This window comes from Branchiostoma floridae, chromosome 1 (assembly GCF_000003815.2).
Source record: "Branchiostoma floridae strain S238N-H82 chromosome 1, Bfl_VNyyK, whole genome shotgun sequence".
Classification (NCBI taxonomy): domain Eukaryota; kingdom Metazoa; phylum Chordata; class Leptocardii; order Amphioxiformes; family Branchiostomatidae; genus Branchiostoma; species Branchiostoma floridae.
Genome location: NC_049979.1, coordinates 31,160,488 through 31,172,956, shown reverse-complemented (window position 1 = coordinate 31,172,956; position 12,469 = coordinate 31,160,488).

Here is a 12,469-nt window from a genome sequence, read left to right as displayed (position 1 = left end):
TGCACGAAAATGACTTCGAGTCGTAAAAAATACGACGGATCCGAAATCGAGCGACATGCCGAACAGGGAACGTTTCAGAGCGAATCCATACAAATCCATGATCCTTACTCGAATACGACGATGCACCGCAAATCGGACCAATTCCGGTGCCGTATACTTCTCAGAAACGAGTTTCCTCGAATCCTGACAGATACGGCGGCGTATTTAGGTAAACCCTTGATTTTGATGGGAGTTTCGCATTGAATATAATTAATAACAGTACACCGCACTACTAAGACTCTTGATAAGTGCAATCAGGAAGCACAGAAAATCAGACTGCCGGAATCCATCACATTACTACCTTCGCAGAATCTGTAGAAATACGAAAACTGGGATTTCATGAATTAGATTTCCAAATTATCCACAAAGCACCGCTCCAGTGGACACTTTGGCAGAAAAAAAAATCCGACAATCGGAATCTCGCACATTTGCAGATTATTATGAATTATAAAAAGGACACTGGCCACAAGGGGACATTTTCGATGAATACGACGCGAATCCGAAACCCGCAGTCCTTAATTACCCGTAAGATACAGCGTGCTAAGTGGGCGGCAGAAACCGTTGTTGGTTCAGGGTGCGGCACAGATATGAAAGGCGTTTCATCGCTCTCTGTGCTGTACATGGCATCACCGGATTCTACAATAGTGATTTGGAGTGGCTTAAGATTCGAAGGGAATGTGGTGTAAACTTGATGGTGCGGAATAGTGACATTGCTTCTTCGTCGATGTAATCTTATAAGTCAAATGTTTTCAATCTATGGATGCCCAGATTTTTTTTAGACAAAAGTAACCATGACATGCGTTTTGTCTTCCAATTTGTCTAATTATTTCGTTGTAACGACATAGACTGTAATCACATACTATAGTGTATAGTCGAAAAAATGTTCGCGGTAGTTTTAAGTTCGCGGTAAAGTGGCCACCGCAAAAGGGGCAAAATACAGAGCCAGTCTATTCAAAATTACTCAACTGTAATTTATCGGGGCCCAGCTCAGGGTTTGAAAACTCCCCACCGAACAGAGTCCTTGTATGATCGTGACCAACAATACATTGTTTTTAACTAATAGTAACAACTACTTCTAGCCGTCTTATGAGGAGTAGTGTGTGTGTGTGTGTGTGTGTGTGTGTGTTTGTCTCACAACCCATCACGAGCCGAGTAACAACATCCATCCCAACATAAATCATGTGCAATTTCTGTCAGAGCCTTTTTAAAGCCATTTAACTGTAATGTACTGGTCGGGGCCTAAGTCCCCGTTTGAAAATACCCCACTAGATAAGGGCCCCCGTCCTTTTTGATTATTACCAAGACTATAATGTAAATGCAGAAATGTTCGCGGTAGCTTTGTTTTGGAAAAAAAAAAAAACGTCAACAAATATAAACAATAAAACAGCGGTACAATGATATATTGCCTATAATCTTTAATTACATTAATATACTGACTAATTAGAAAGGTCGGGAGATTTTTTCAAACCTGCATGAGAAGCATATTAGATATATTCTGACAGAAACCAACCAACCAAAAAAAAAAAAAACACGATTGTCACGAAGTACATGCGTTGTTATCCTTCGGTGTATATTTTGACTATTCTCTGCACCTGAAAAATTGCAACTTCTAAGCTAATCACAGAGCATCATACTTTGTATCATCACAAAAGTCATTCAAATCTTGTTCGCTGTTGAATCGAATTAAGGGTTACTTGGAAATTTCTTGAAGTCGTATTTGCGTGGTTGGTGTGGTGTGACTAGTAGGGTCTTTTGCTCGGCGGAACCAAGAGGTCCCTCGTTGTACACTCGCCCTACCCCCCATTGAAAAGGCACTTATATGACATTCTGTGACTGACGCAACAGATCGACGTCGAAATGCGACCGAGTCATGACAAAGACTAAAAACAAACTGATTTTCTTAACTGATGCAGTACCTATGTACTTATAAGCGTGGAAGTTAAACATACATCCGCTGAGAACCAGTAGAGAAAAATTTTGACTAGCATTTTGACAATATTTCATGCTAACCTGTACCTTCCTTTGTTTTCAGCCTGTATACGGCCTTGGAATTCTATTAGTTTATATAATAATGAGGGATAATTCAACCTCCTAGCTGCTGGTATGGTCACATTAGGGAGTAATTTTATCAGTGCTTTGTCCAGGACACAGCGGAAATTTTGTTCAACCTAGCTTTTAACTTTTTTTTAGTTTTATACTCTTGAATCGCCAAGTCAGACTTACATATATGGGCATAACCTTAACGCAATGGAGAATATTCTCAAGTAGAGATTTAAGTTTTCTAAAGTTTATTATTATAAAACATCCATGCGTTGGTTAACATTTACTTGTCAAGAGGCCTTAATTAAGGTAATGTTTACACTACCAAAGCAGCCAATGAACTATCACCGCTAGCTTTGCAACCGGCAGTCATGCTGTAAACAATGTGGCTTGGCCATAGAACCTACACAAAAGAGCTACTATTCAAGAGACGGAATTGTGCGGAGACAACAGTTGACCGCAGAGGAAATGTAACTGTCCTTGGATGGTTTCCTGCATAAAAGTTTTGTCTCGTCCCTATAGCCTTGACACGTAGCCGTGACAGCTTTATTTTTGACTTTATTATGGTTAGGTAGTATTATTGTAATCTTCTTCGGTACTAAGTACTAAGGTCAGAGTAAAGCTAGACTACATGCTATACTATGATTTTCAGCGATTTGGTAAGATGACTTTTCTTTCATATCTACTGCATAAATAGCTACTATATCACTACGTGGATAAACAGTGCTCCTGGCGGGCGACAGACGTCTCGTCTGTTGTAGTGAACACAACACTAGCACTGCCATCCTGTGATGCAGTAGCTTGCTATGCCACCTTCCAACTTGCTTTGTCGTTTTTATCATGATATCCCTCTGCCCAAAACTATGTGTGATGAAAACAAAACCTTATTGTAATGAGGACACCCCCAGCAATTCTGTTTACAATCTTCTGTTTGCTGATGAATAGGAGTATGAATTTTAAACAGGTGAACCACCAACATTATTCAATACGTTGTTTAAATCATGGCATAGATGTGGTCGGATTTACAAAGGGTTAGATTAAGATGTGTTCAGTAATTTTAAAAGTTCGGTCGTCTTTTGTTTCTTAACATTCCGAGTGTGTTTTGTATGTGTGTCTAATAGCCTGCTGTTACATAGAAAAGATATAAGATAGAGTACGGTCAATACTATTTCACTTTTTGGTTGTCTTAAGGTTGAATTAGGAATATATCAGTTAGAAGTTTGTATAGAGTCTTTCGGCAGACATGTAGTTCTTATTTGTGTTTATATATGACTTTTGAATGTGCATGAGGAATAAGCCATGGCAAATGCCACTAAAATTGAAACAGATACGATTTAATCCAACAACTTCAAATGCCCTGACCGTTGGTGATTTTTTACAGATGTTCTGACGGCTGTTGGGCACCCCTCCCCCAATGGATTTTTAAATTTTGGACTCGACTTTGAACCCGATGTGGTGCACATTTCTTTATAAATTTTTTGAGAAATGTTCACTATAAATCACTATACTGTAGTACTTTTGTAACTGTTTTGTAACTTTTGTACGTGCCACAATATCTTATGGTGCTATTTCTGTGCATTCATTGAAAATCATAGACGTGAAACTGCTGGTTTGAGATTATCGGTGTAAGATCTGAACTGAAGATGTGGTTTACCGACATGTATTTGCAACTCGTCTGTTAGAGAAGTGAAATGGACAGGCTGCAAACAAAAGGAAGCCCCACAAAGACTTTCTTAAGTTTGTAATTTAATGCTGTTATTTAGCAGCCATGTAATCGACAGACAATAGGTGTGAAATATCCCTCCGTGCCCGGCTTGCGCCACCAGTTAATGTTATTTAGTCACTCTGCATTTGAAAGAACAGACATTATGGGTGTTGACCTCGCTAGAATCTACTTCATTTCCTTGTGAGCTAAGCAACACCCGCTGTATAATTTTTGTCAGGGCAACAACTTTATGTCATTGATGTTGAATTGTTCCCCTGTGGCACCTACTAGTATTCCTACTTTAGTGACGCACATGGTACAAGATCATAGTTGGCTTATTGCGTCCGTTCACAGCAAAATCACTGACATATGGGTTTACCATGACTTCCTGCTAAAACCGTTAATCTCGACCACTTCTACGACTATTCTGATCCTCTTAACCATGTGGGCCATGTCCGTTCATCAGTTTGGAGAGAGTAATCCATGTATGGAAATTCCGGCGAATATACACACGGCAAGTGCTATCTTGGAGTAGACGGTTCGGTGAGAAGTGTCAAGAAGTCTAGTTCATACTCATAGAAATTCAAATTACAATCTGAAGATCCTAAAAAGTAAGGTGTTTAACGAATAAGTATAAAATATTGCTAACATATTGCTTGCATGATTCCCAGAATGATCACCTAAAATAATGAATGCCTCGGAATTAGAAACACATTTTGCTATATGGCGTTATTAAATTGCGAATAATGAATTCTAAAGTCCCATTTTTTTTATTTACATAAATGGCTTTATGCTAGTAAAAGTGAGGTATTCTTCAAATATCTCATACGTAGTTGCTACTTCATCACATTTATATAAGTACCCCTGTCTGGTCAAAAAAGTTCTTGTCTAAAGCAGGGAAGGCAACACCGGTACAGTAGTATCGCTTGTGTTATAAGTAGCTGACTATACTACCGTTCAAATTAGTAGCAATCAGTGCAAGGAAAGGCATACAGGTCATTCTGTTTTTTGTAGTGCAATTTGCAATTCCACTTCTCCAATATCTGCTATGACTTTTTGACCGTTTGGTTGGATACGTTTCTTGTCCTATTTTTCTTCTATACCCCTTTTTTCCCAAGACAGTCTAAAAGCTGCTATGTTATAGCCTTCGTGAAAGTAAGCTATCTATTATGTTGATCTCTCACAGCTTTCTCAAAATCAAAGAGGTATTTATTTCAATGCTTCGAAAAAGATCTACAAGCCGATAAAAGTGGCGTTTTATAGATCCAATCTACGTTACAGTTCAGTACAAAAAGTCTAAGTCTCTGCATGCTGAAGGACGCTACCACAAATCTCCATACGAACTGACTTTCTCACGATGCATGGATCACAGGGGGCTTTGTTCTCTCCATCATTTCGTGTCACAGGTGTTAACCCCCATACTTTAGAATAGTCTTTGATCTGACGTGTAACGGATAATGATTGATGTCCTGTAATTACAAGGAATTCACCCAAACCCTTGCTTTATGTCCATATTCTAGCACGGTTCCAATGAAGTTGCATCGAGCTTACTTAGTACTGTAAAGTGTGTGTATGCAATGCTGACTATGTCAGGGTATAACATATCCTATGTACAAAAATCATGGCAGAAATGACAGGTCAATCCCCCAGGCGCCCCTGGCATGTAAAGGTAACACTGTGTGAAAGAAGACCTTCTGTCAGTGACAAGTAGTCAGAATAATTGGCGTCTAGCTCTAGGCGTGTTTTCAAGCGATTAAATGAGTAAATGCCTCTAAAGTCATTGTGCCTCTAGAGTCCACCAAGCTTATGAGATGAAACGAATTAAAACAAAAACAAACAAACAGATTGATAGATAGAGCTACAATTTCTTACCGTGAGTAGTTAAAATGTTTGAGTCTCAAGTGTTAGTTAATCAGGCAAGGAGCTCGATCGGGGTGGAACACACGTTCAGGGAACATATTGGAGTATCTCAACCACGTATAGACGTCCTAGTTTCCGACAGAAAAGCATTTTTATTCTTATTTTGAAAACGTATAAAGTGTTTTTGAGCAGAATACTGACCAGCATAGCTAGAAAAGTAACCAGAAATTAGCAAGACGAATATTGTGGTGGAACACATTGGGAACTCTAGCGGCTTGTGTGGGGAACGCCTCCTGGGACAACGCACAGGCACAGTTATATATATATATTTTTGGAGGTGGGAAAAATCACTCGGAACAGCGTATTGGAGCAGTCACATGAGCCAGAGATGTCAGAGATTTAGAGTCCGTGTACGGGGAAAGGCGAAGCCCTGTCAAGGAAAACAGCAGGTCATCAAGCGCTAAACAAGCGGACAAATATGGAGCATAGATCACGAAACAAAAGTCCAGCAAGGGCCGTTCACAGAGGCAGAAACAAGTAAACATTCGTAATGGTTACTGTTGTATAGAGGAGCCAGGAATAACTGACATCATGATGAATAAAGGAAGAAATATAAGGGATGTAGTAAAACTAAGGTTTTGACACAGCCCAAATAATTGTAGGGCTGCAGAGCAAAAATCGACAATGGAGGTAAGAAATGAGAAAAGTCGAGTTACATAATGTTGGATATGAAGTGGGTATGTTGATATGAAGTAAGTTATAGGATTCTGTGGCAGCTCAGATAGGAAGAGGAAAGTGGATCTATTGTGATGCAACGTGTGTTTGAATGCTTATATGCAGTTTTAATGATCAAAGGCTGTTTAACTTCTAATGTGCAAATTGTGTTGTTAAAATTTGTTATTGAAAATTAGGCAATAATAGAAGCGCTTTGATTCCCAACAGAATTCGCGCATGTAACTAAAGTGGGCAGAAGTTATTAACAAACCAGAAAGATCTATAGTAACGGGGGCCGCCCTAAGATGCCCGCTTTTCTACGCGCTCGACCTCACGGCGCTCCATCACTAGTTGCCAAAGAGTGGTCAATGAATTCTTAACACATTCATTTAAAGACCATACTTGGATAAGGAATGCATTCATACGGTTCATGATCCCTTTACCCTCTGCGTTACAACTGGCAAACACCGAGGACGTTATCGTGAGTATAAATTCCGATTTTGAGCTGCGTTAAACAGTGCGCCCTAACTTGCCCCGCTTTTGAAATTTGCTCTCTTCGGAAGCTGGTGACCAATTTAGACAAACATAAATAAAAATTCTAATCTTATGATATATTAGCTTTCTTTTGACAGTAGAATTGTGATTGTGTGTGCTTCTTGTCTCCCGCGAGGAGGGCTAAGTCTTTCACAATCCAGGTCGTGGGTTCATGGGAAATGGGCGAAATGCACTAAACGCGGCAGCCCAACTCACAAAATTATGACGAAAATTAACGCCAAAATCACAAAAAAACTCTGTGTACGTACTAAGAAACATATTCGACATCACTCTGTGAAGTTTCATTCTTATAGACGGTACGAATCATTTGTTAGAGTAACAAATCTTTTGAGTGTTCGCTCGTCTGCCACCTGCGGGGCCACACTCCCTGGGGAAAACAACGGCGGTGATGCTTATGTTGTTTTTTCTATGGCCGGTCTTCTATTCAACAAACATTTGAAGACCAATATTTGTAGTGTTTTGTGAAGCTTTATTTCTTATGTGTATGACAATTGTGTGGCTGTTTTTTACAGGTTGTTCATTCATGGACACGAGCCACCAATACCTAGTAACAGGTGACCACAGTGATTCGGCGCTACCAACATTATTGTAAAAATTCTTTCTTGAAAAAGGGAATTGAATATGTTTGAATATCTTTAATAGAAAAAAGCTGTTTGAACTTGGTTTATTTACCTTTCTGATCATCATAGTCAGTGGCAACAAGCACGGCGTACTTATGCATAATAAGATCAGCAAAAAATCAGGGCATCTTAGGGCAGGGCCCATCTTAGGGCGGCTTCCTTTATATTTCACAGCACTTGAAATTGTAACGGTTTCGGACGTTACCGATAGTTAAATGTTAGACTTTAACTCACGTTGAAAAACATATTGCATTTACCATTTTTTTGATAAAACTACGCTTACTGAGTAAAACACTGGCTAAAATGGTAAGTCTTATTTCTATACATTTTATTTAACACCTGTCCTGATTTGCCGTTTGTCCCCATATTGTACCACATTTGCCAGGAAAACCTACATATTTGTGATTGTTTCTAAGCGTCACTTGTTGGCGCGGGCACGTTTAGCCCCCCACCCCTACGAAAAAGTGTATTAGAAAAATAAGTCTTGGCGGTCCCCTTTTACAGCGGGTGTTTTGTGTCCGACCGAAATTACTCATCAGTTGTCAATTCTCGCCTGACAAAAGAAAAGTCCAGTGTAAGGTTTGGTTGAAGGTTATTTTAGTAGTATATGTCTCCCAGTTTAGATAGGCATTGTCTGTCCAGGGCGCATGGAAACTGCTGTAGGTGCCTTATACAAACTATCTAAAAAAACGTGAAACCCATTTTGGTCTCCAAATGGACGTCTGCTACGTGGTATGTTAGATTAAAAATTAAGATATAACCCTACTGAAAAGAAAAACATAAAACAGCTTTAAGAAAATAAAAGAAAAATAACAAGGAAAATTTCAGATATGAATCGGAAACAGCTACCCATGTCCACTGCAAAAGTTGGGGAGTAAACAAACTTAGCAGATTAAAAATAAAACCCCCGTCTCGTACCCCATCCAATTACCTAGAGAAAAAAGGACCTCGATTATCTGTGCCGCTTGGGAGGAGACGGTCGGCTTAATGATGTTGTTGGACAGGTAACGCGTCCTTTTGTTGTACGGTATGGAACACTTGTGAAAGGAGAATCCGCCTGTGCTGAAGCCACCTATACTAGTTACCGAGGTCTCAAGATTACCGCAAAAGGAAAGGCATCGCATGGCTTTGCAAGTCATTCACACGACGTGTAAATTCAAACAGGGAACGACGGATGTGTGTTGAATGCAGACGTATAACCACTGTGCTGTTAGACAGAGAAATGTGTTTTGGAGCACCCGAGTACGACACATCTACTTATACCTGTGGGAAGGTTTGCATTTTACCAGCCTCTTGGATGGGGCCAAATATCGCGATGCAGTCGTTTTGTATCGTACTCAATGTTCCTTTTTATTTTTTATTTCTCACGGAAAGGGATTTCCGTCTGGATTGTCTCCATGAAATCTGTTTTCTTACCTGCACGTTCCGTTCAGACGTTTTTTCCGTCCTTAGCACAGCAGTGTATCTAGCAAATTGTCGTTCATCTTTGGTCGAAAACGGAAGCGTTTTTGTTGCACCTAACGGCTTTTGGAATTTACTGCTGTAAATGACTGGACGTAGGACGAGGATGCTCTCGGGGTAAGCTGATTATGAATTTTACAGTTATATTCTCACCCTTAGACGTGTGTGACGCAAGTATTATGTAGATATCTTCAATATCTAAATGTAGTAACTTATGCTATTAGGCATGAGATCGTATCGTATTAATATAAAAGGCTAATAATACACGTTAAGAAAGCTTTGCATATAGATAAAAAGAAATCTCTTGGCATTTTACCAATTTTCCCAAATTAGTTCTAAGGCTTTGGCGCCCCATGAAATAAAATAAAGTTTCATTTTCTTAATTTCTATAACCCACAAAATACGAAAACTAATATCATAAATGATTGAAAATTATGAAAAGTAGAATTCTCTTTGCCAGGTACATTATTAATCCATACATACTAACATACGTATAAAATGAAACATTGTGTATGCCGTATTAGCCGAGATGCCAATCTGTCCGAGGGGGAAAAATGAAAGATACCGTGTTGCAATCTAAGTGTATGTTAGTATGTAAAATCTGTCAAAGATGTGCATGCCAACGAGAATTTAGAGGTATTTGACCGCGACTGGAGTGAGAGAATTTAGATACTGTGAATTCCAACAAAAACAGCTTATTCCAGAATCATCAAAGTATACCGTATGCTACACAATGCCTTACCATGTATGATTAAATAGATAAAAGACCGTTAACAAGAATATCTAACAAAAGACCGACATAACCCTATCGTGTCAATGGCGTTTGATTAGCTGCATGAGAAGCACGATTTTGAAACCACCAACTGGGAAAGCAATTCCTGTATCACTTCATGCGTGTATTGTTATCTCCCGGTTTATAGTTTAACACAGCATAACCTAACGTTATTGATTAAATCCATTAAAAGTCTTATTAAAAGAGATAATACTTCAGTTCTGAATCAAGTTTCATTTGACCGAGACTCGTTGTTCACATTTGAGTCGTTGTAAGGGTGAAATTCCACATGTCGATATAGTTTATTTGAAGCGTGCACTTGAAGAGTCTTAAAACTACATAAATACGAGTCAAACGGTCAAGTAGATACAATGTAACTTGAAAATGTTAGCTACCCTTTATGTTTACTGACTCAACAGCATTTATGTACCGTACGAATGTATGAGAATTATATATATATATATATACATATATATACAGCTAAGTGTGACATTCAACGTGTAAATACGTTTCTTAAACCTACCAATCGGTGCCCACGTGTAAAGCATTACGATATATATATATGTGAAATGTGATTTAAAATATGTCAGCTACCTTTTCTGGGTGAATTAACAGCAAATGCACAGCAATGATGAGTTAGGATCTTTGGACCGAGGAGAATTGCAGTGTCTCCTCTGATATAAGTGTTTAATGTTCTAAGTAGACAGCCAGACTTTTTGTACATGTAATGATTTAGTCATACCAAATCTTTATTTTTCAACACAATGTTCCAAACATATGGAAATATGCTGGCTTCACCATGAAGTACAGCTGTTCACCAATTATCATGATGTGCGACAATTCTGGCCCGGCCCTTCGGAGGGATGTCATTGTTTTGCTTTCTTAGCATTCAGTATTCATAGATTCACGGGTTTCTAATTACCTGAAGTTATTCGGGTAGCAAATGACATAAAAAAATATTTACAGCTTAATCTGACGCTTTTTCCATTCTCATTGGACTGCACAATCAAATGAAACAAACCCTTGGATGTATTTAATGATTTCAGATTGACTTACAACAGAAACATCTTGAAATTGAAAAAAAGGAATTTTACTTAAAAATGATTATGGTGTGGTATTGTGTGAAATGTACAAAAAAACGCACAGTTGGAAGGAACACCGATACCAATGTCTGCGGTAAAGGACCGCAAATCGAACGCACTCTGTAGAATAAAGATAAATGTTGTGTGAAACCCCTGCCTGGTACCCCACCCAAGCACCTCGATTATCAGGGCCCCTTGGGAGGAGATAGCCGACTTAATGATGTCGTCGGGCAGGTTACTCGTTTTTCTGTGCTGCGATATGGAACAATAGTGAAATGGTGCCTCATGCTTTGTTAAATCACAGGGGTGAAGTCACCCAAACTAGTTACGGTGACTCAAAATAACCACAAAAGGTATATATATATATATATATATATATATATATATATATATATATATATATATATATATATATATATATCATAGTACGCATTTGAGTTCTGTGGAACACATGACTCTTGTATATATTGTGCGTAACGGATAAGGTGCAATATTGTAAATTTACCACAATTCAGTGGATGTCCCACTGTGAATTCCAATAAAGTTCTCTATCCATCTATGTATCTATCTACCTATCTATCTATCTATTTATCTATAACTACATGTACAAGTAGTATCTCATGTAATACAATAGGTCATTACTCGATTCGGAACACCCTTATCGAACATCATCGCGTCCCTGCAGTCATGGCAGAAATGTCAACACGTGTCACAAAACGTCTTCACAGTAATACCAAAGGATTTCTAAAATATATAGAATCCCCTCTTTCCAAGAATTTGTCAACTAGAAATGATAATGACAAGCAGGAAAAATTAAAGCATTAGTACACATTTGTATCCTTATAAAACCCGCTGGTAATCCGTAAATTCGTGTAACTGCTGAATAGAATTAATAATATATCCTTCTTGCGTCACACACAATTATATCTATAATGACACAAATGGCATGTTACTCAGCATAATACATTATCGTTCCAATCTATCTGTATGTGGTTGATTAGCGCTAATACATATCTATGCTTCTATCGGCAAAGTATGTTTTCTATTACTATGTACACATTGGCCTCGGCTATGAACGTAAAAATAAAATCATTTCACTAAGAATGATTAACCATTCATTGTTTGGGCCTAATCGTCCGAAAAAAACCTTAAGATATTCTTGATCTTGATCTTGATTGTGTACCGGACAACGCCCCTCAGTTGGGGAAATTCAATACCTAATGGACAAGAAAGATCTAATTTTTTTTGGTACCTGTCTCAGAAGAAACATCTGTAACACAAGAGGAATTTATAAGCGGTCGTTATGTAGGGTTTGAGATATTTTAAGTATTAACACTTGGTGATCAAATGGTAAAAACATATACAAACAGAATAAATTAGATTTTAACGGACACTAGATTTTTACGAAAAACAAATAACAAAGGACTATATAATTTTATTTTTTATTATCTGAATTATATTATTTAAAATCAAGTTAAAGATCATTAAGCCGGGGTGTTTTCGTTCCCTGGGAACAGCCATAACGATAAACCGATGTAGTTTCTACCTGATGTCCTTTGCTTAGACTCTAACATGTCAATTGGCCCTCTAGACCACATTTATTAAACAAAACCCATAGGGA